Source organism: Dendrobates tinctorius, unplaced genomic scaffold (assembly GCF_039654945.1).
Source record: "Dendrobates tinctorius isolate UK_male_01 unplaced genomic scaffold, ASM3965494v1 ptg000245l, whole genome shotgun sequence".
Taxonomy (NCBI): domain Eukaryota; kingdom Metazoa; phylum Chordata; class Amphibia; order Anura; family Dendrobatidae; genus Dendrobates; species Dendrobates tinctorius.
Window position 1 is genome coordinate 8,396,976 of NW_027361912.1, and position 19,997 is coordinate 8,416,972.

Sequence of the window (19,997 nt, forward strand, 5' to 3'; positions counted from 1 at the left end):
CACAAGTGTCCAGTGTCCAAAAGTGTGCGCAGAGATACAAAATCTCCATTATCCTCTCGTCACTTTGGTCACAGCTGTGCCATCGAGCCTGTCACATAGCGCTCAGATATCAGTGGGCCTCACACAATCCACAAGTGTCCAGTGTCCAAAAGTGTGCGCAGAGATTCAAAATCTCCATTATCCTCTCATCACTTTTGTCACAGGCAGCTGTGCCATCGAGCCTGTCACATAGCGCTCAGATATCAGTGGGCCTCACACAATCCACAAGTGTCCAGTGTCCAAAAGTGTGCGCAGAGATTCAAAATCTCCATTATCCTCTCGTCACTTTGGTCACAGCTGTGCCATCGAGCCTGTCACATAGCGCTCAGATATCAGTGGGCCTCACACAATCCACAAGTGTCCAGTGTCCAAAAGTGTGCGCAGAGATTCAAAATCTCCATTATCCTCTTGTCACTTTGGTCACAGGCAGCTGTGCCATCGAGTGTGTCACATAGCGCTCAGATATCAGTGGGCCTCACACAATCCACAAGTGTCCAGTGTCCAAAAGTGTGCGCAGAGATTCAAAATCTCCATTATCCTCCCGTCACTTTGGTCACAGGCAGCTGTGCCATCGAGTGTGTCACATAGCGCTCAGATATCAGTGGGCCTCACACAATCCACAAGTGTCCAGTGTCCAAAAGTGCGCGCAGAGATTCAAAATCTCCATTATCCTCTCGTCACTTTGGTCACAGGCAGCTGTGCCATCGAGCGTGTCACATAGCGCTCAGATATCAGTGGGCCTCACACAATCCACAAGTGTCCAGTGTCCAAAAGTGTGCACAGAGATTCAAAATCTACATTATCCTCTCGTCACTTTGGTCACAGGCAGCTGTGCCATCGAGCGTGTCACATAGCGCTCAGATATCAGTGGGCCTCACACAATCCACAAGTGTCCAGTGTCCAAAAGTGTGCGCAGAGATTCAAAATCTCCATTATCCTCTTGTCACTTTGGTCACAGGCAGCTGTGCCATCGAGCCTGTCACATAGCGCTCAGATATCAGTGGGCCTCACACAATCCACAAATGTCCAGTGTCCAAAAGTGTGGGCAGAGATTCAAAATCTCCATTATCCTCTCGTCACTTTGGTCACAGGCAGCTGTGCCATCGAGCGTGTCACATAGCGCTCAGATATCAGTGGGCCTCACACAATCCACAAGTGTCCAGTGTCCAAAAGTGTGCGCAGATATTCAAAATCTCCATTATCCTCTCGTCACTTTGGTCACAGCTGTGCCATCGAGCCTGTCACATAGCGCTCAGATATCAGTGGGCCTCACACAATCCACAAGTGTCCAGTGTCCAAAAGTGTGCGCAGAGATTCAAAATCTCCATTATCCTCTCGTCACTTTGGTCACAGGCAGCTGTGCCATCGAGCCTGTCACATAGCGCTCAGATATCAGTGGGCCTCACACAGTCCACAAGTGTCCAGTGTCCAAAAATGCGCGCAGAGATTCAAAATCTCCATTATCCTCTCGTCACTTTGGTCACAGGCAGCTGTGCCATCGAGCCTGTCACATAGCGCTCAGATATCAGTGGGCCTCACACAATCCAAAAGTGTCCACTGTCCACAAGTGTGTGCAGAAATTCTAAATCTCCCCTGTCCTATAGACACCTTGTACCTTGTTTTACATTACTATATAGTTTGTTGGATTTTGTCTACATTTCTACCAAAAATGAGGAAGGCTGGTGGAAGAGGCCGTGGAATTGGGCGGGGGTTGGCAGCTGGTAATGATGGTGTTGGTGGTGGATCTGATGGTAGTGGCAAGAGCAAAATAGGACCCAATGCAGGAGGTGCTGACCCTTCGTCATCGTCTGGCTACATAAGGTCTCGAACGCTTACTTTTCTAGGAGTTGGCAAACCGCTTTTAAAGGCAGAGCATCAGGAAAAAGTTTTGTCTTACATTGCTGACTCAGCCTCCAGCTCTATCGCCTCCTCTTCTTCAGTTGTAAAAAGTTAAAGCACTGAGTCGTCATTGGAGGCTCATGTTCATGAACCACACCTTTCCTTGTGTCCTTCACCCCAACCAAGATTGAAGGATGACGCAGGCCATACTACTGATTACTCCATGGAGCTGTTTTCACATACCATGCCTGGATTATCAAGTGAAATGGTGAATTACCCAGGCCAAGATGAATCTGACATGGAGTGCACTGATGCACAGCCACTGATGGATGATTCTGCTGGTACATTCACTCAGAGCACTACATTGTCCTCGCAGTGTACAGAGCCAGATTTTGACCCTGATGAGACACAGGTGCCCCTTCCCGCACACTATACCACCATACACGGTGACACAGAGAAAGGTGCACATGAAATAGAAGAGGAGGTGATGGATGACCCAGTTGTTGACCCAGATTGGCATCCATTGGGGGAAGAGGGTGCTGCTTCCAATATCTCAGATGAGGAGCATCCACAGCAGACATCGACATCGCAACAGCTGTTATCTGGCAGGCCCGGAGCACTCCAAAGACAGGTTCCAAACATCAAAAGAGTTGCTGGACAGCTTGTCCAGAGGGTCAAAAGATCACTGCGTGCTAGGCCGCAAAATGTCTGCCAAAGTAGGAAGAGTGCAGTGTGGCACTTTTTTGAACAAAATCCTCATGATCAGGCCAAGGTTATCTGTAAGAAGTGCGCAAAGACCTTTAGCCGAGGGAAAAATCTGAAAAATTTGAATACCAGTTGCATGCTTAGACATTTAACCAGCATGCACTTGCAAGCGTGGACACAACACCAAACCTCAAGTGCCACATGTGCAACTGATCACAACGAAGGTAGTCAGCAACGCTACATTGTTTCCCCCACTGTAAGCCCACCGGTTAGCACAGCAGCAAATGTTGAGGTGTCGTTGCAAGACCACAGCAGTCAGGGAATCCCACTGTTATATCAACGAAAGACTGATTCTAGGCCATCAGAAAGAACACCAACTCCATCACCATCATCAACCCTCTCTCAGTCCACCCTGTCCACCGCTACTTCCACCATATGCAGCTCTCAAGTCCAGCTCACCCTCCCAGACACTATGAGTAGGTCAAGAAAGTACTCAGTCTCTCATCCGCGTACACTGGGTTTGAACGCCCACATTGCCAAACTAATCTCGTTTGAGATGATGCCCTTTCGGTTGGTGGAAAGCACAGCTTTCCGCGAACTCATGGCCTATGCAGTACCACGCTATGATCTACCCAGTCGCCACTTCTTCTCTCGCAAAGCCATCCCAGCCCTCCACCATCATGTGAAAGACCGCATTGTCCATGCACTAAAGCAGTCAGTGAGCGGAAAGGTGCACCTCACAACTGATGCATGGTCCAGTCAGCATGGCCAGGGCCGTTACGTGTCCATCACTGCGCACTGGGTTAATGTGGTGGATGCAGGGTCCACAGGGGACAGCGGTGGTGGGACAGTGCTGTCTAGCCCACGGTATAGGAAACAGTTGGCTGTAGGCGTTCGACCCTCCTCCTCCTCCTCCTCCTCCAGAAGCAAAAGCTCGTCCACAGAGCGCAGTCGTACGAGCACTCCATCTGCAGCTGCCACTGTTGCACACGATGTGTCCCCCTATCGAGCAGCTAGTGGAAAGCGTCAGCAGGCTGTGTTGCAGATGATGTGTTTGGGCGACAGACACACCGCCGAGGTGCTGGCCGAGTACTTGAAGCGACAAACTGAGTCATGGCTGGGCAGTGTACATCTTGAGGCAGGCAAGGTAGTTAGTGATAACTGCCGTAATTTTGTGGCAGCCATAGCCCTTTCAAAACTCAGCCACATACCTTGCTTGGCTCACACCTTGAACCTGGTGGTGCAGTGCTTCCTCAAAAATTATCCGGAGTTAACAGCCCTGCTCCAGAAGGTGCGAAGTCTGTGCGCGCACATCCGCCGGTCGCCTGTACACTCCGGTCGTATGCAGAAGCTGCAGCGATTGCTCCACCTTCCCAACCACCGCCTCATTATCGACATTGCAACAAGGTGGAACTCCACCCTGCACATGGTGGAGCGGCTGTGCGAGCAAAGGCAGGCCATAATGCATTTGTGGGAGGATACACGGCCAGGCACTTTGAGAGCAGACATGGAGTTGACAGGCGTGCAGTGGTCGAAGCTGAAAGACCTTTGTAAAGTCCTTCAGTGTTTTGAGGAATGCACACGGCTGGTAAGCGCAGACGATGCCATCCTAAGCATGAGCATCCCACTTATGCGTCTGCTCATGCAAACTTTGACGCACCTTAAGGAGCAGGCGTCTGCAGCCAATGTTGATGAGGAGGAAGAGGAGGAGGGAATCCTTGATGACATTCAGCCATTGTCTGCTCAGGGACCTCTCCTGGATGAGGTGGAGGAAGAAGAGGAGGAGGAGGAGGATGATGGGGATGATTACTTAGGGGAGGAGGATGCATCTCGTGGGGCAAGTGAAAATGTTGGCGTGGCAAGGTCTGGTACAGGGTTTGTGCGTGACTGGAGGGATGTGGATTTGCCAGAAAGTGCTCCTCCACCCAGCACTCGCAGTGCATCATTGACACCGAGAACATTGGCCCACATGTCAGATTATGCCTTGCGGATCCTAAAAAGGGACCCCCGCATTGCCAAAATGATGAACGATGACGACTACTGGTTGGCCAGCATCCTGGATCCACGCTATAAAGGCAAATTACAAAACATCATGCCACAGGAGAACCTTGACCTAATATTGGCTAATAAACAAGCAACTCTGGTAAATCGGTTGCTTGAGGCATTCCCAGCACACAGCAGCGGTGATGGTTCTCACACGAGCCGTACGGGCCGGGGGCAGCTTGGCAGAGGTGTTCGTGGTGCACACAGCAGAAGTGGCGTTGGAGACAGGGGTTTCATGACAATGTTGTGGACTGATTTTTCAAATACCGCTCACACAACTGGTAATACTGCATCGATGGAAAGTGACAGGAGACAGCAGTTGTCAACTATGGTTACAAACTACTTTTCCTCCCATATCGATGTTCTCCCACACAGGTCATTCCCCTTTGACTATTGGGCCGCTAAACTGGACACCTGGCCTGAATTGGCCCAATATGCCTTACAGGAGCTCGCTTGCCCAGCTGCAAGTGTGCTATCGGAAAGAGTCTTCAGTGCAGCTGGATCAATCCTGACAGAAAAAAGGACCCGTCTGTCAACCCAAAATGTGGATGATCTAACCTTCATTAAAATGAACCACGCATGGGTTTCCAAGGATTTTGTCCCACCTTCCCCTGATGACACATAGGGTGACAGAAAAATGGCTTGCTTTGGTCCACCTCTTCCTGGTACTTCACCTATTTCGCCTTTTGCATCAGCTGAATGTCCAACATCAACATATGCCACTTTCTAAAACTCCCTAACTGTGCTGCCTCCCCCCCCATGGCCGGGGTCACCACCTACCGCACGACACCATGCGAGTGCCGTTGCCCTGGACAGGTGGGTAGGCCGACTCTTGGGCACGGGCACTGGCACAGGGTCCCTCATAGTGCAATCAAGTGTCTCTGACGGTGGTGGTGCACACCCGCCGTCAGACACACCGCTGTACTATGAGGGGCCCAGTGCCAGTACCGACGCCCACGAGTGGGCCCCCCTTGCTTGGGCAGGGCCCCAGCATTTGCAATCTTTACCTCTCCCTGCTCCTCCGCTGTGTAATCTGGGCCGTCAAATCCATACTGTGCCTGACACCGTCTGAGCCTGCCTCCTGAGACATATATTTTGAATATGTACGCTATCCATACATGTTATCCAGGGATACGGTACCCTTTCTAACCTTTGTGCAATCACGTGCAATCCATACTGGGCCTGACACCGTCTGAGCCTGCCTCCTGAGACATATATTTTGAATGTGTACGCTATCCATACATGTTATGCAGGGATACGGTACCCTTTCTAACCTTTGTGCAATCACGTGCAATCCATACTGGGCCTAACACCGTCTGAGCCTGCCTCCTGAGACATATATTTTGAATGTGTACGCTATCCATTCATGTTATCCAGGGATACGGTACCCTTTCTAACCTTTGTGCAATCACGTGCAATCCATACTGGGCGTGAGAACGGCTGGCGAGCTGTTAAGCAAGCTACAGCACCTGTCCAGACAAGTACAGGGATTCCCTAGCGAGGAGACTTATTTGATTGTTTTCAATGTTGGGACAGCAATTTTTGGGGAGCACTATACTCTGGAGAATGATAGATGGGGCCCACCATACACTGGAACATTCCAAAGGTGGACATCAGACACTGGAGCAGCATTTACAGGGACCATTATACACTAGAGCATTAGAAATGGGGCCCATTATGTTTGGAGCATTATTTGGGCCCATAAGACAGTGGAGCTTCATCCATGGGGACCAACATATACTGTAGCATTATGTGGAGCTCATCATATACTGTTTCAAACATTATATGGGACCAATGATTCTGTATGGAGAAATAGATGGGCCTCGTCATGAGATGTAAAAAGTGAGGTATTTTTCATTGTACTATACCGCTATTTATCTGCCGTATCGGAGCATGATGAGTTGTGGTATGTGTTAAAGGGGTGCTCTTTCGCCCAGGGCACATGAAAACCTGCAGCCAGCCCTCCCCCCCACAACTTTAGCCAAATAACCCCCATTTTTCAGTGCGCAACTTGTATTATGAAGGTAATTAAGGTTGACAAGCTTAAGTAAGAAGAATTGATGCTTTTGGCATTCAAATGCGCACTGTAGGTGTGTTTCCTGTCCTCCTCTCACTGCCGACTTTTCTTCCCCATTGACTTACATTGGGTTTCGTGATGACCCCGACTTTTCCCTATAATCGGACGACCTTGCTCGACCAGACTTTTGGAAAAGTCGGGTTTCACAAAACGAAACGCGACCCTAAAAAACCAAAAGTCGCTCAACTCTAGTTGTCACCAATGCCTTCCTGCTTCCAAAGCAGAGCTTGTTTAAGCTACGGTGAGTTACAAATTCTCACTAGCCCTCCCACACTGCTTCCAGGAATCCTGGGCTTCCACATTCTGAGGGCTCAGGAAAGATGTAATTTTTGGCAATTACAGGCAGATTGCCTCACTCTCGCCTTCTGTTCCAAGAAACAAACATCAATCCATTGCTGTGAGACACAAGGCTTTTCTTCCACATTGGGAGAAGCTAAGACTGTCATTTGCATACCATGGATTAAGTCTCCTAAGAGACCAACAAAAATTGCCAAAGCTGACTGTATTTCAAGTCATTATGGTGGGGTATTGGGAAAAGTTTTCAATTAGCAATAATCTCGCCTTGGTTAAACCTCATGGGCAATGATATTGCCACAGCGCAAAGATGAAAGAACAGAAGTGACCAAGGGCTTCCCGCTTCCAAGGCAGAACATTTTAAGCCATGGTGAGTTCCAAATCACCACTAGCCCTCCACGCTGCTTCCAGGCATCCTTGGCTTCCACATTCTAAGGGTTCAGTTAAGATGTAATTTTTGGCAATTACAGGCAAATTGCCTCACTCTCGCCTTCTGCTCCAAGAAACAAACATCAATCCATTGCTGTGAGAAGCAAGGCTTTTCTTCCACACTGCGAGGACCTAAGACTGTCATTTGCATACCATGGATTAAGTCTCCTGCGAGACCAACAAAAATTGCCAAAGCTGACTGTATTTCAAATCATCATGGCAGGATATTAGGAAAAGTTTTCAATTAACAATAATCACGCCTCGATTAAACCTCATGGACAACGATATTGCGACTGCGCAAAGATGAAAGAACTGTTGTGACCATTGCCTTCCTGCTTCCAAAGCACAGCTTGTTTAAGCTACGGTGAGGTACAAATTCTCACTAGCCCTCCCACACTGCTTCCAGGCATCCTGGGCTTCCACATTCTGAGGGCTCAGGAAAGATGTAATTTTTGGCAATTACAGGCAGATTGCCTCACTCTCGCCTTCTGCTCCAAGAAACAAACATCAATCCATTGCTGTGAGAAGCAAGGCTTTTCTTCCACACTGGGAGAAGCTAAGACTGTCATTTGCATACCATGGATTAAGTCTCCTGAGAGACCAACAAAAATTGCCAAAGCTGACTGTATTTCAAGTCATCATGGCAGGGTACAGGGAAAAGTTTTCAATTACCAATAATCATGCCTCAGTTAAACCTCATTGGGCTACGATAATGCCACTGCGCAAAGATGAACCAACTGAGGTGATCAAGGGCTTCCCACTTCCAAGGCAGAACTTGTTTAAGCCTTGTTGAGCTCCAAATCACCACTAGCCCTCCCACGCTGATTCCAGGCATCCTGGGCTTCCACATGCTAAGTGCTCAGGAAAAACAATTTTTGGCAATTACAGGCAGATTGCCTCACTCTCGCCTTCTGCTCCAAGAAACAAACATAAATCCATTGCTGTGAGAAGCAAGGCTTTTCTTCCACACTGCGAGAACCTAAGACTGTCATTTGCATACCATAGATTAAGTCTCCTGAGAGACCAACAAAAATTGTCAAAGCTGACTGTATTTCAAGTCGTCATGGCGGGGTATTGGGAAAAGTTTTCAATTAACAATATTCACACCTCGGTTAAACCTCATAGGCTACGATATTGCCACTGCGCAAAGTTGAAAGAACTGTTGTGACCAATGCCTTCCTGCTTCCAAAGCAGAGCTTGTTTAAGCTACGGTGAGTTACAAATTCTCACTAGCCCTCCCACACTGCTTCCAGGCATCCTGAGCTTCCACATTCTAAGGGCTCAGTTGAGATGAAATTTTTGGCAATTACAGGCAGATTGCCTTACTCTCTCCTTCTACTCCAGGCACCAAACATCAATCCATTGCTGTGAGAAGCAAGGCTTTTCTTCCATGCTGGGAGGAGCTAAGACTCTGTTATTTGCATACTATGGATTAAGTCTCCTGAGAGACCAACAAAAATTGCCAAAGCTGACTGTATTTCAAGTCATCTTGGCGGGCTATTGGGAAAAGTTTTCAATTAGCAATAATCACGCCTCGGTTAAACCTCATGGGCTACGATATTGCCACAGCGCAAAGATGAAAGAACAGAAGTGACAAAGGGCTTCCCGCTTCCAAGGCAGAACTTTTTAAGCCATGGTGAGTTCCAAATCACCACTAGCCCTCCACGCTGCTTCCAGGCATCCTTGGCTTCCACATTCTAAGGGCTCAGTTAAGATGTAATTTTTGGCAATTACAGGCAGATTGCCTCACTCTCGCCTTCTGCTCCAAGAAACAAACATCAATCCATTGCTGTGAAAAGCAAGGCTTTTCTTCCACACTGGGAGAAGCTAAGACTGTCATTTGCATACCATGGATTAAGTCTCCTGAGAGACCAACAAAAATTGCCAAAGCTGACTGTATTTCAAGTCAACAAGGTGGGGTATTGGGAAAAGTTTTCAATTAGCAATAATCACGCCTCAATTAAACCTCATGGGCTAAGATATTGCCACTGCGCAAAGTTGAAAGCACTGTTGTGACCAAGGCCTTCCAGCTTCCAAAGCAGAGCTTGTTTAAGCTATGGTGAGTTCCAAATCCTCACTAGCCCTCCCACACTGCTTCCAGGCATCCTGGGCTTCGGCATTCTAAGGGCTCAGTTAAGATGTAATTTTTGGCAATTACAGGTAGATCGCCTCACTCTCTTCTTCTGCTCCAGGCAACAAACACCAACCCATTGCTTTGGGAAGCAAGACTTCTCTTCCACACTGGGAGGAGCTAAGACAGTCATTTGCATACAATGGATTAAGTCTCCTGAGAGACCAACAAAAATTGCCAAAGCTGACTGTATTTCAAGTCATCATGATTATGATTATGATTTAATAACAGCTAAATCGAAAGGTCATTGCTCCCTGCTGATTCTCCTGGATCTTTCTGCCGCATTTGACACTGTGGATCACCAGCTCCTCCTCACTATGCTCCGCTCTATAGGCCTCAAGGACACAGCCCTCTCCTGGTTCTCCTCCTACCTCTCTGACCGCTCCTTCACTGTATTTTTTTCCGGCTCCTCTTCCTCTTCTCGTCCCCTTACTATCGGGGTCCCGCAGGGCTCAGTCCTAGGCCCCCTCCTCTTCTCTTTATACACTGCCCCTATTGGACAAAGAATCAGCAGATTTGGGTTCCAGTATCATCTCTATGCTGATGACACCCAATTATACACTTCTTCCCCTGACATCACCCCTACCCTAATTCAAAATACCAAGGATTGTCTGTCTGCTGTCTCTAGCATCATGTCCTCCCTCTATCTGAAACTAAATCTCTCTAAAACTGAACTTCTTGTGTTTCTCCCCTCTACTAACCTCACTCTACCTAACATCGAAATAACCCTGGAGAGTTCAACCATAACTCCCAAGCAGCATGCCCGCTGTCTTGGGGTCATATTCGACACTGAACTTTCCTTTACTCCGTTCATCCGATCACTCAGTCGCTCTTGTCACCTGCATCTTAAAAACATCTCCAGAATCCGACCTTTTCTCACCTTTGAAACTGATAATACTCTTACTGTCGCTCTTATTCATTCTCGTCTGGACTACTGCAACTCTCTTCTGATCGGTCTCCCTCCTACCAAACTTTCTCCTCTCCAATCCATCTTGAATGCGGCAGCCAGGGTCATATTTCTGTCCAGCCGCTTCACCGATGCCTCCATCTTGTGCCAGTCATTACACTGGCTACCTATTCGCTACAGGGTCCAGTATAAACTCATCTCTCTCACCCACAAAGCTCTCCACTGTTCTGCACCGCCTTATATCTCCTCTCTCATCTCTGTCTATCGCCCTACACGTCCCCTCCGTTCTACAAATGACCTAAGACTAACATCCCCCGTAATCCGAACCTCGCACCTCCGTCTCCAAGACTTCTCTCGTGCTGCTCCAGCTCTCTGGAATGCACTTCCCCAGACGATCAGACTGATACCTAGCCCTGACCTATTCAAGCGCGCTTTGAAAACCCATCTCTTCAAACAAGCCTATCACATCAACTACTCAGCAAGCTAACTTTGCCCTGTTCCCTCCTTCCAAATATTATTCTGAATCTGCACCCTACTATTTATCTGTCTCCACACCCTTCATGCACATGATAACTGCACTTGATACTTGTCTATTGCACTTAAACACATGGGCTGATGACCGGATCATGCAGCTTTATATGAAAATCCCTATTATAATTGCCAGACCTGAATTAACAAGCATTTCTCACCTACTGTGTCCCCCCATTTCCTTGTAGATTGTAAGCTTGCGAGCAAGGACCTCACTCCTAATGTCATTGTTTGAATTGTCTTAACTTGTATTGAATTTATTGTCTGTACATGTCCCCGCTTAATTGTAAAGTGCTGCGGAATATGTTGGCGCTATATAAATAAAAAATTATTATTATTATTATTATTATTATTATCATGGCAGTTTACAGGGAAAAGTTTTCAATTACCAATAATCACGCCTCAGTTAAACCTCATTGGGCTACAATAATGCCACTGCGCAAAGATGAACCAACTGTGGTGATCAAGGGCTTCCCACTTCCAAGGCAGAACTTGTTTAAGCCATGTTGAGTTCCAAATCACCACTAGCCCTCCCACGCTGCTTCCAGGCATCCTGGGCTTCCTCATGCTAAGGGCTCAGGAAAAACAATTTTTGGCAATTATAGGCAGATTGCCTCACTCTCTCCTTCTGCTCCAGGAAACAAACATCAATCCACTGCTGTGAGAAGCAAGGCTTTTCTTCCACGCTGACAGGAGCTAAGACTGTCATTTGCATACCATGGATTAAGTCTCCAGAGAGACCAACAAAAATTGCCAAAGCTGACTGTATTCCAAATCATTATGGCGGGGTATTGGGAAACGTTTTCAATTAGCAATAATAACGCCTCGGTTAAACCTCATGGGCTACGATATTGCCACTGCGCAAAGTTGAAAGAACTGTTGTGACCAAGGCCTTCCGGCTTCCAAAGCAGAGCTTGTTTAAGCTATGGTGAGTTCCAAATCCTCACTAGCCCTCCCACACTGCTTCCAGGCATCCTGGGCTTCGGCATTCTAAGGGCTCAGTTAAGATGTAATTTTTGGCAATTACAGGTAGATCGCCTCACTCTCTTCTTGTGCTCCAGGCAACAAACACCAACCCATTGCTTTGGGAAGCAAGGCTTCTCTTCCACACTGGAAGGAGCTAAGACAGTCATTTGCATACAATGGATTAAGTCTCCTGAGAGACCAAAAAAAATTGCAAAAGTTGACTGTATTTCAAGTCATCATGGCGGGGTATTGGGAAAAGTTTTCAATTACCAATAATCACGCCTCAGTTAAACCTCATTGGGCTACGATAATGCCACTGCGCAAAGATGAACCAACTGTGGTGATCAAGGGCTTCCCACTTCCAAGGCAGAACTTGTTTAAGCCATGTTGAGTTCCAAATCACCACTAGCCCTCCCACGCTGCTTCCAGGCATCCTGGGCTTCCTCATGCTAAGGGCTCAGGAAAAACAATTTTTGGCAATTACAGGCAGATTGCCTCACTCTCTCCTTCTGCTCCAGGAAACAAACATCAATCCACTGCTGTGAGAAGCAAGGCTTTTCTTCCACGCTGGCAGGAGCTAAGACTGTCATTTGCATACCATGGATTAAGTCTCCTGAGAGACCAACAAAAATTGCCAAAGCTGACTGTATTCCAAGTCATTATGGCGGGGTATTGGGAAAAGTTTTCAATTAGCAATAATCACGCCTTGTTTAAACCTCATGGGCAACGATATTGACACAGCGCAAAGATGAAAGAACAGAAGTGACCAAGGGCTTCCCGCTTCCAAGGCAGAACATTTTAAGCCATGGTGAGTTCCAAATCACCACTAGCCCTCCACGCTGCTTCCAGGCATCCTTGGCTTCCACATTCTAAGGGCTCAGTTATGAAGTAATTTTTAGCAATTACAGGCAGATTGCCTCACTTTCGCCTTCTGCTCCAAGAAACAAACATCAATCCATTGCTGTGAGAAGCAAGGCTTTTCTTCCACACTGAGAGAACCTAAGACTGTCATTTGCATACCATAGATTAAGTCTCCTGAAAGACCAACAAAAATTGCCAAACCTGACTGTATTTCAAGTCATCATGGTGGGGTATTGGGAAAAGTTTTCAATTAGCAATAATCACACCTTGGTTAAATCTCATGGGCAACGATATTGCCACAGCGCAAAGATGAAAGAACAGAAGTGAAAAAGGGCTTCCCGCTTCCAAGGCAGAACATTTTAAGCCATGGTGAGTTCCAAATCACCACTAGCCCTGCACGCTGCTTCCAGGCATCCACATTCTAAGGGTTCAGTTAAGATGTAATTTTTGGCAATTACAGGCAGATTGCTTCACTTTTGCCTTCTGCTCCAAGAAACAAACATCAATTCATTGCTGTGAGAAGCAAGGCTTTCATTCCACACTGGGAGAAGCTAAGACTTTTATTTCCATACCATGGATTAAATCTCCTGAGAGACCAACAAAAATTGCCAAAGGTGACTGTATTTCAAGTCAACATGGCAGGGTATTGGAAAAAGTATTCAATTAGCAATAATCACGCCTCGGTTAAACCTCATGGGCTACAATATTGCCACTGCGCAAAGTTGAAAGAACTGTTGTGACCAAGGCCTTCCCGCTTCCAAAGCAGAGCTTGTTTAAGCTATGGTGAGTTCCAAATCCTCACTAGCCCTCCCACACTGCTTCCAGGCATCCTGGGCTTCCACATTCTGAGGTCTCAGGAGAGATGTAATTTTTGGCAATTACAGGCAGATTGCTTCACTCTCACCTTATGCTCCAAGAAACAAACATCAATCCATTGCTGTGAGAAGCAAGGCTTTTATTCCACACTGGGAGGACCTAAGACTGTCATTTGCATACCATAGATTAAGTCTCCTGAGAGACCAACAAAAATTGCCAAAGCTGACTGTATTTCAAGTCATCATGGCGGGGTATTGGGAAAAGTTTTCAATTAGCAATAATCACGCCTCGGTTAAACCTCATGGGCTACGATATTGCCACAGTGCAAAGATGAAAGAACAGAAGTGACCAAGGGCTTCCTGCTTCCAAGGCAGAACTTTTTAAGCCATGGTGAGTTCCAAATCACCACTAGCCCTCCACGCTGCTTCCAGGCATCCTGGGCTTCCACATTCTAAGGGCTCAGTTAAGATGTAATTTTTGGCAATTACAGGCAGATTGCCTCACTCTCGCCTTCTGCTCCAAGAAACAAACATCAATCCATTGCTGTGAGAAGCAAGGCTTTTCTTCCACACAGGGAGGACCTAAGACTGTCATTTGCATACCATAGATTAAGTCTCCTGAGAGACCAACAAAAATTGCCAAAGCTGACTGTATTTCAAGTCATCATGGCGGGGTATTGGGAAAAGTTTTCAATTAGCAATAATCACGCCTTGGTTAAACCTCATGGGCAACGATATTGCCACAGCGCAAAGATGAAAGAACAGAAGTGACCAAGGGCTTCCCGCTTCCAAGGCAGAACATTTTAAGCCATGGTGAGTTCCAAATCACCACTAGCCCTCCACGCTGCTTCCAGGCATCCACATTCTAAGGGTTCAGTTAAGATGTAATTTTTGGCATTTACAGGCAGATTGCTTCACTTTCGCCTTCTGCTCCCAGAAACAAACATCAATCCATTGCTGTGAGAAGAAAGGCTTTTCTTCCACGCTGGGAGGAGCTAAGACTCTGTTATTTGCATACAATGGATTAAGTCTCCTGAGAGACCAACAAAAATTGCCAAAGCTGACTGTATTTCAAGTCTTCATGGCGGGGTATTGGGAAAAGTTTTCAATTAGCAATAATCACGCCTCGGTTAAACCTCATGGGCTACGATATTGCCACTGCGCAAAATTGAAAGAACTGTTGTGACCAATGCCTTCCTGCTTCCAAAGCAGAGCTTGTTTAAGCTATGGTGAGTTACAAATTCTCACTAGCCCTCCCACACTGCTTCCAGGCATTCTGAGCTTCCACATTCTAAGGGCTCAGTTAAGATGAAATTTTTGGCAATTACAGGCAGATTGCCTCACTCTCTCCTTCTGCTCCAGGCAACAAACATCAATCCATTGCTGTGAGAAGCAAGGCTATTCATCCACACTGGGAGGAGCTAAGACTCTGTTATTTGCATACCATAAATTAAGTCTCCTGAGAGACCAACAAAAATTGCCAAAGCTGACTGTATTTCAAGTCATCATGGCTGGGTATTGGGAAAACTATTCAATTAGCAATAATCACGCCTCGGTTAAACCTCATGGGCTAAGATATTGCCACTGCGCAAAGGAGAAAGAACTGTTGTGACCAATGCCTTCCTGCTTTCAAAGCAGAGCTTGTTTAAGCTACGGTGAGTTACAAATTCTCACTAGCCCTCCCACACTGCTTCCAGGCATCCTTGGCTTCCACATTCTGAGGGCTCAGGAAAGATGTAATTTTTGGCAATTACAGGCAGATTGCCTCACTCTCTCCTTCTGCTCCAAGAAACAAACATCAATCCATTGCTGTGAGAAGCAAGGCTTTTCTTCCACACTGGGAGGACCTAAGACTGTCATTTGCATACCATAGATTAAGTCTCCTGAGAGACCAACAAAAATTGCCAAAGCTGACTGTATTTCAAGTCATCATGGCGGGGTATTGGGAAAAGTTTTCAATTAGCAATAATCACGCCTCGGTTAAACCTCATGGGCTAAGATATTGCCACTGCGCAAAGTAGAAAGAACTGTTGTGACCAATGCCTTCCTGCTTTCAAAGCAGAGCTTGTTTAAGCTACGGTGAGTTACAAATTCTCACTAGCCCTCCCACACTGCTTCCAGGCATCCTGGGCTTCCACATTCTGAGGGCTCAGGAAAGATGTAATTTTTGGCAATTACAGGCAGATTGCCTCACTCTCGCCTTCTGCTCCAAGAAACAAACATCAATCCATTGCTGTGAGAAGCAAGGCTTTTCTTCCACACTGGGAGGACCTAAGACTGTCATTTGCATACCATAGATTAAGTCTCCTGAGAGACCAACAAAAATTGCCAAAGCTGACTGTATTTCAAGTCATCATGGCGGGGTATTGGGAAAAGTTTTCAATTAGCAATAATCACGCCTCGGTTAAACCTCATGGGGTACGATATTGTCACTGCACAAAGTTGAAAGAACTGTTGTGACCAATGCCTTGCCGCTTCCAAATCAGAGCTTGTTTAAGCTACGGTGAGTTACAAATTCTCAATTGCCCTTCCACACTGCTCACAGGCATCCTGAGCTTCCACATTCTAACGGCTCAGTTAAGATGAAATTTTTGGCCATTACAGGCAGATTGCCTCACTCTCTCCTTCTGCTCCAAGAAACAAACATCAATCCATTGCTGTGAGAAGCAAGGCTTTTCTTCCACGCTGACAGGAGCTAAGACTGTCATTTGCATACCATGGATTAAGTCTCCAGAGAGACCAACAAAAATTGCCAAAGCTGACTGTATTCCAAATCATTATGGCGGGGTATTGGGAAAAGTTTTCAATTAGCAATAATCACGCCTCGGTTAAACCTCATGGGCTACGATATTGCCACAGCGCAAAGATTAAGGAACAGAAGTGACCAAGGGCTTCCTGCTTCCAAGGCAGAACTTGTTTAAGCCATGGTGAGTTCCAAATCACCACTAGCCCTCCACGCTGCTTCCAAGCATCCTGGGCTTCCACATTCTGTAAGATCAGGAAAGATGAATTTTTTAGCAAGTACTGGCAGATAGCCTCACTTTCGCCTTCTGCTCCAAGAAACAAACATCAATGCATTGCTGTGAGAAGCAAGGCTTTTCTTCCACACTGGGAGGAGCTAATACTGTCATTTGCATACCATGGATTAAGTCTCCTGAGAGACCAACAAAAATTGCCAAAGCTGACTGTATTTCAAGTCATCATGGTGGGCTATTGGGAAAAGTTTTCAATTAGCAATAATCACGCCTCGGTTAAACCTCATGGGCTACGATATTGCCACAGCGCAAAGATGAAAGAACAGAAGTGACCAAGGGCTTCCCGCTTCCAAGGCAGAACTTTTTAAGCCATGGTGAGTTCCAAATCACCAATAGCCCTCCACGCTGATTCCAGGCATCCCGGGCTTCCACATTCTAAGTGCTCAGTTAAGATGTAATTTTTGGCAATTACAGGCAGATTGCCTCACTCTCTCCTTCTGCTTCAGGTAACAAACATCAATCCATTGCTGTGAGAAGCTAGGCTTTTCTTCCACGCTGGGAGGAGCTAAGACTCTGTTATTTGCATACAATGGATTAAGTCTCCTGAGAGACCAACAAAAATTCCCAAAGCTGACTGTATTTCAAGTCAACATGGTGGGGTATTGGAAAAAGTTTTCAATTAGCAATAATCACGCCTCGGTTAAACCTCATGGGCTACGATATTGCCACTGCGCAAAGTTGAAAGAACTGTTGTGATCAATGCCTTCCTGCTTCCAAAGCAGAGCTTGTTTAAGCTACGGTGAGTTACAAATTCTCAGTAGCCCTCCCACACTGCTTCCAGGCATCCTGGGCTTCCACATTCTGAGGGCTCAGGAAAGATGTAATTTTTGGCAATTACAGGCAGATTTCCTCACTCTCGCCTTCTGCTCCAAGAAACAAACATCAATCCATTGCTGTGAGAAGCAAGGCTTTTCTTCCACACTGGGAGAAGCTAAGACTGTCATTTGCATACCATGAATTAAGTCTCCTGAGAGACCAACAAAAATTGCCAAAGCTGACTGTATTCCAAGTCATTATGGCGGGGTATTGGGAAAAGTTTTCAATTAGCAATAATCACGCCTTGGATAAACCTCATGGGCAACAATATTGCCACAGCGCAAAGATGAAAGAACAGAGGTGACCAAGGGCTTCCCGCTTCCAGGGCAGAACATTTTAAGCCATAGTGAGTTACAAATCACCACTAGCCCTCCACGCTGCTTCCAGGCAACCTTGGCTTACACATTCTAAGGGTTCAGTTAAGATGTAATTTTTGGCAATTACAGGCAGATTGCCTCACTCTCGCCTTCTGCTCAAAGAAACAAACATCAATCCATTGCTGTGAGAAGCAAGGCTTTTCTTCCACACTGGGAGGACCTAAAGGGGGTTTTACACTAAGCAATATCGCTAGCAATATCGCTAAAACGTCACTGGTTTTGTGACGTTATAGCGATATTGCTAGCGATATCGCTATGTGTGATACTTACCTCCGACCGGCTCCCCCGCTGCTCATCGCTGATCGCGCGAGAATGTCCGGCTCCATTTCTCGTTGGGCGCTTCCTGCTGGGCTTCCTGCTGTGACGTCCAGCGATGCGTGGAGGCGGGCGGGAGGACGCCAGGATCGCTGTGTGTGAAAGGTAAGTATCGTCCGCTGCGTCGCTGCTGCATCGCTGTGAGATCTTTCTGTATGAAAGCTCACTAGCGATCATTTAGCGATGCACCAGCGATCCTGACCGGGTCGGATCGCTGGTTGAATCGCTGGTGCATCGCTAAATGTAAAAGAGCCTTTAGACTGTCATTTACATACCATAGATTAAGTCTCCTGAGAGACCAACAAAAATTGCCAAAGCTGACTGTATTTCAAGTCATCATGGCGGGGTATTGGGAAAAGTTTTCAATTAGCAATAATCACGCCTCGGTTAAACCTCATAGGCTACGATATTGCCACTGCGCAAAGTTGAAAGAACTGTTGTGACCAATGCCTTCCTGCTTCCAAAGCAGAGCTTGTTAAAGCTATGGTAAGCTACAAATTCTCACTAGCCCTCCCACACTGCTTCCAGGCATTCTGAGCTTCCACATTCTAGAGCTCAGTTAAGATGAAATTTTTGGCAATTACAGGCAGATTGCCTCACTCTCTCCTTCTGCTCCAGGCAACAAACATCAATCCATTGCTGTGAGCAGCAAGGCTTTTCTTCCACGCTGGGAGGAGCTAAGACTCTGTTATTTGCATACAATGGATTAAGTCTCCTGAGAGACCAAAAAAAATTGCCAAAGCTGACTGTATTTCAAGTCATCATGGCGGGGTATTGGGAAAAGTTTTCAATTAGCAATAATCACGCCTCGGTTAAACCTCATAGGCTACGATATTGCCACTGCGCAAAGTTGAAAAAACTGTTGTGACCAATGCCTTCCTGCTTCCAAAGCAGAGCTTGTTTAAGCTATGGTGAGTTACAAATTCTCACTAGCCCTCCCACACTGCTTCCAGGCATTCTGAGCTTCCACATTCTAAGGGCTCAGTTAAGATGAAATTTTTGGCAATTACAGGCAGATTGCCTCACTCTCTCCTTCTGCTCCAGGCAACAAACATCAATCCATTGCTGTGAGAAGCAAGGCTATTCTTCCACGCTGGGAGGAGCTAAGACTCTGTTATTTGCATACCATAAATTAAGTCTCCTGAGAGACCAACAAAAATTGCCAAAGCTGACTGTATTTCAAGTCATCATGGCGGGGTATTGGGAAAAGTTTTCAATTAGCAATAATCACGCCTCGGTTAAACCTCATGGGCTACGATATTGCCACTGCGCAAAGTTGAAAGAACTGTTGTGACCAATGCCTTCCTGCTTTCAAAGCAGAGCTTGTTTAAGCTACGGTGAGTTACAAATTCTCACTAGCCCTCCCACACTGCTTCCAGGCATCCTGGGCTTCCACATTCTGAGGGCTCAGGAAAGATGTAATTTTTGGCAATTACAGGCAGATTGCCTCACTCTCGCCTTCTGCTCCAAGAAACAAACATCAATCCATTGCTGTGAGAAGCAAGGGTTTTCTTCCACACTGAGAGGTCCTAAGACTGTCATTTGCATACCATAGATTAAGTCTCCTGAGAGACCAACAAAAATTGCCAAAGCTGACTGTATTTCAAGTCATCATGGCGGGGTATTGGGAAAAGTTTTCAATTAGCAATAATCACGGCTCGGTTAAACCTCATGGGCTACGATATTGTCACTGCACAAAGTTGAAAGAACTGTTGTGACCAATGCCTTCCCGCTTCCAAATCATAGCTTGTTTAAGCTACGGTGAGTTACAAATTCTCAATAGCCCTTCCACACTGCTTCCAGGCATCCGGAGCTTCCAC

At 46.6% G+C, this 19,997-nt stretch overlaps 26 non-coding genes across 26 annotated transcripts; all 26 read right to left on the minus strand.

Annotated features, from left to right (window-relative positions):
- Positions 1–7,168: 7,168 nt before the first annotated feature.
- LOC141062093 (U4 spliceosomal RNA) lies at positions 7,169–7,309 on the minus strand. The gene has a single exon (XR_012223893.1). It is a non-coding gene; the product is annotated as a U4 spliceosomal RNA (small nuclear RNA).
- A 281-nt stretch (positions 7,310–7,590) lies between these two features.
- On the minus strand, positions 7,591–7,731 carry LOC141062566 (U4 spliceosomal RNA). Its single transcript, XR_012224321.1, has one exon. It is a non-coding gene; the product is annotated as a U4 spliceosomal RNA (small nuclear RNA).
- A 283-nt stretch (positions 7,732–8,014) lies between these two features.
- On the minus strand, positions 8,015–8,156 carry LOC141062426 (U4 spliceosomal RNA). The gene has a single exon (XR_012224195.1). It is a non-coding gene; the product is annotated as a U4 spliceosomal RNA (small nuclear RNA).
- Positions 8,157–8,437: 281 nt separating this feature from the next.
- LOC141062448 (U4 spliceosomal RNA) lies at positions 8,438–8,578 on the minus strand. Its single transcript, XR_012224215.1, has one exon. It is a non-coding gene; the product is annotated as a U4 spliceosomal RNA (small nuclear RNA).
- Positions 8,579–8,863: 285 nt separating this feature from the next.
- LOC141062759 (U4 spliceosomal RNA) lies at positions 8,864–9,004 on the minus strand. The gene has a single exon (XR_012224490.1). It is a non-coding gene; the product is annotated as a U4 spliceosomal RNA (small nuclear RNA).
- A 281-nt stretch (positions 9,005–9,285) lies between these two features.
- Positions 9,286–9,426, minus strand: LOC141062080 (U4 spliceosomal RNA). The gene has a single exon (XR_012223881.1). It is a non-coding gene; the product is annotated as a U4 spliceosomal RNA (small nuclear RNA).
- Positions 9,427–11,293: 1,867 nt separating this feature from the next.
- LOC141062761 (U4 spliceosomal RNA) lies at positions 11,294–11,439 on the minus strand. The gene has a single exon (XR_012224491.1). It is a non-coding gene; the product is annotated as a U4 spliceosomal RNA (small nuclear RNA).
- Positions 11,440–11,720: 281 nt separating this feature from the next.
- LOC141062246 (U4 spliceosomal RNA) lies at positions 11,721–11,861 on the minus strand. The gene has a single exon (XR_012224032.1). It is a non-coding gene; the product is annotated as a U4 spliceosomal RNA (small nuclear RNA).
- A 283-nt stretch (positions 11,862–12,144) lies between these two features.
- LOC141062554 (U4 spliceosomal RNA) lies at positions 12,145–12,286 on the minus strand. Its single transcript, XR_012224310.1, has one exon. It is a non-coding gene; the product is annotated as a U4 spliceosomal RNA (small nuclear RNA).
- Positions 12,287–12,567: 281 nt separating this feature from the next.
- Positions 12,568–12,708, minus strand: LOC141062456 (U4 spliceosomal RNA). Its single transcript, XR_012224221.1, has one exon. It is a non-coding gene; the product is annotated as a U4 spliceosomal RNA (small nuclear RNA).
- Positions 12,709–12,989: 281 nt separating this feature from the next.
- Positions 12,990–13,130, minus strand: LOC141062584 (U4 spliceosomal RNA). Its single transcript, XR_012224337.1, has one exon. It is a non-coding gene; the product is annotated as a U4 spliceosomal RNA (small nuclear RNA).
- A 272-nt stretch (positions 13,131–13,402) lies between these two features.
- LOC141061801 (U4 spliceosomal RNA) lies at positions 13,403–13,543 on the minus strand. The gene has a single exon (XR_012223628.1). It is a non-coding gene; the product is annotated as a U4 spliceosomal RNA (small nuclear RNA).
- Positions 13,544–13,826: 283 nt separating this feature from the next.
- Positions 13,827–13,967, minus strand: LOC141063111 (U4 spliceosomal RNA). The gene has a single exon (XR_012224793.1). It is a non-coding gene; the product is annotated as a U4 spliceosomal RNA (small nuclear RNA).
- A 281-nt stretch (positions 13,968–14,248) lies between these two features.
- LOC141060972 (U4 spliceosomal RNA) lies at positions 14,249–14,389 on the minus strand. Its single transcript, XR_012222877.1, has one exon. It is a non-coding gene; the product is annotated as a U4 spliceosomal RNA (small nuclear RNA).
- Positions 14,390–14,663: 274 nt separating this feature from the next.
- On the minus strand, positions 14,664–14,804 carry LOC141061182 (U4 spliceosomal RNA). Its single transcript, XR_012223067.1, has one exon. It is a non-coding gene; the product is annotated as a U4 spliceosomal RNA (small nuclear RNA).
- Positions 14,805–15,089: 285 nt separating this feature from the next.
- Positions 15,090–15,230, minus strand: LOC141062311 (U4 spliceosomal RNA). Its single transcript, XR_012224090.1, has one exon. It is a non-coding gene; the product is annotated as a U4 spliceosomal RNA (small nuclear RNA).
- A 283-nt stretch (positions 15,231–15,513) lies between these two features.
- On the minus strand, positions 15,514–15,654 carry LOC141061033 (U4 spliceosomal RNA). Its single transcript, XR_012222933.1, has one exon. It is a non-coding gene; the product is annotated as a U4 spliceosomal RNA (small nuclear RNA).
- A 283-nt stretch (positions 15,655–15,937) lies between these two features.
- LOC141061678 (U4 spliceosomal RNA) lies at positions 15,938–16,078 on the minus strand. Its single transcript, XR_012223516.1, has one exon. It is a non-coding gene; the product is annotated as a U4 spliceosomal RNA (small nuclear RNA).
- A 283-nt stretch (positions 16,079–16,361) lies between these two features.
- On the minus strand, positions 16,362–16,502 carry LOC141061273 (U4 spliceosomal RNA). Its single transcript, XR_012223149.1, has one exon. It is a non-coding gene; the product is annotated as a U4 spliceosomal RNA (small nuclear RNA).
- A 282-nt stretch (positions 16,503–16,784) lies between these two features.
- On the minus strand, positions 16,785–16,925 carry LOC141060967 (U4 spliceosomal RNA). The gene has a single exon (XR_012222873.1). It is a non-coding gene; the product is annotated as a U4 spliceosomal RNA (small nuclear RNA).
- Positions 16,926–17,208: 283 nt separating this feature from the next.
- Positions 17,209–17,349, minus strand: LOC141060916 (U4 spliceosomal RNA). The gene has a single exon (XR_012222826.1). It is a non-coding gene; the product is annotated as a U4 spliceosomal RNA (small nuclear RNA).
- Positions 17,350–17,632: 283 nt separating this feature from the next.
- On the minus strand, positions 17,633–17,773 carry LOC141061840 (U4 spliceosomal RNA). Its single transcript, XR_012223664.1, has one exon. It is a non-coding gene; the product is annotated as a U4 spliceosomal RNA (small nuclear RNA).
- A 690-nt stretch (positions 17,774–18,463) lies between these two features.
- Positions 18,464–18,604, minus strand: LOC141063131 (U4 spliceosomal RNA). Its single transcript, XR_012224811.1, has one exon. It is a non-coding gene; the product is annotated as a U4 spliceosomal RNA (small nuclear RNA).
- A 284-nt stretch (positions 18,605–18,888) lies between these two features.
- LOC141063099 (U4 spliceosomal RNA) lies at positions 18,889–19,029 on the minus strand. The gene has a single exon (XR_012224782.1). It is a non-coding gene; the product is annotated as a U4 spliceosomal RNA (small nuclear RNA).
- Positions 19,030–19,314: 285 nt separating this feature from the next.
- LOC141061722 (U4 spliceosomal RNA) lies at positions 19,315–19,455 on the minus strand. Its single transcript, XR_012223556.1, has one exon. It is a non-coding gene; the product is annotated as a U4 spliceosomal RNA (small nuclear RNA).
- A 283-nt stretch (positions 19,456–19,738) lies between these two features.
- On the minus strand, positions 19,739–19,879 carry LOC141061718 (U4 spliceosomal RNA). The gene has a single exon (XR_012223553.1). It is a non-coding gene; the product is annotated as a U4 spliceosomal RNA (small nuclear RNA).
- Between the last annotated feature and the right edge of the window lie 118 nt (positions 19,880–19,997).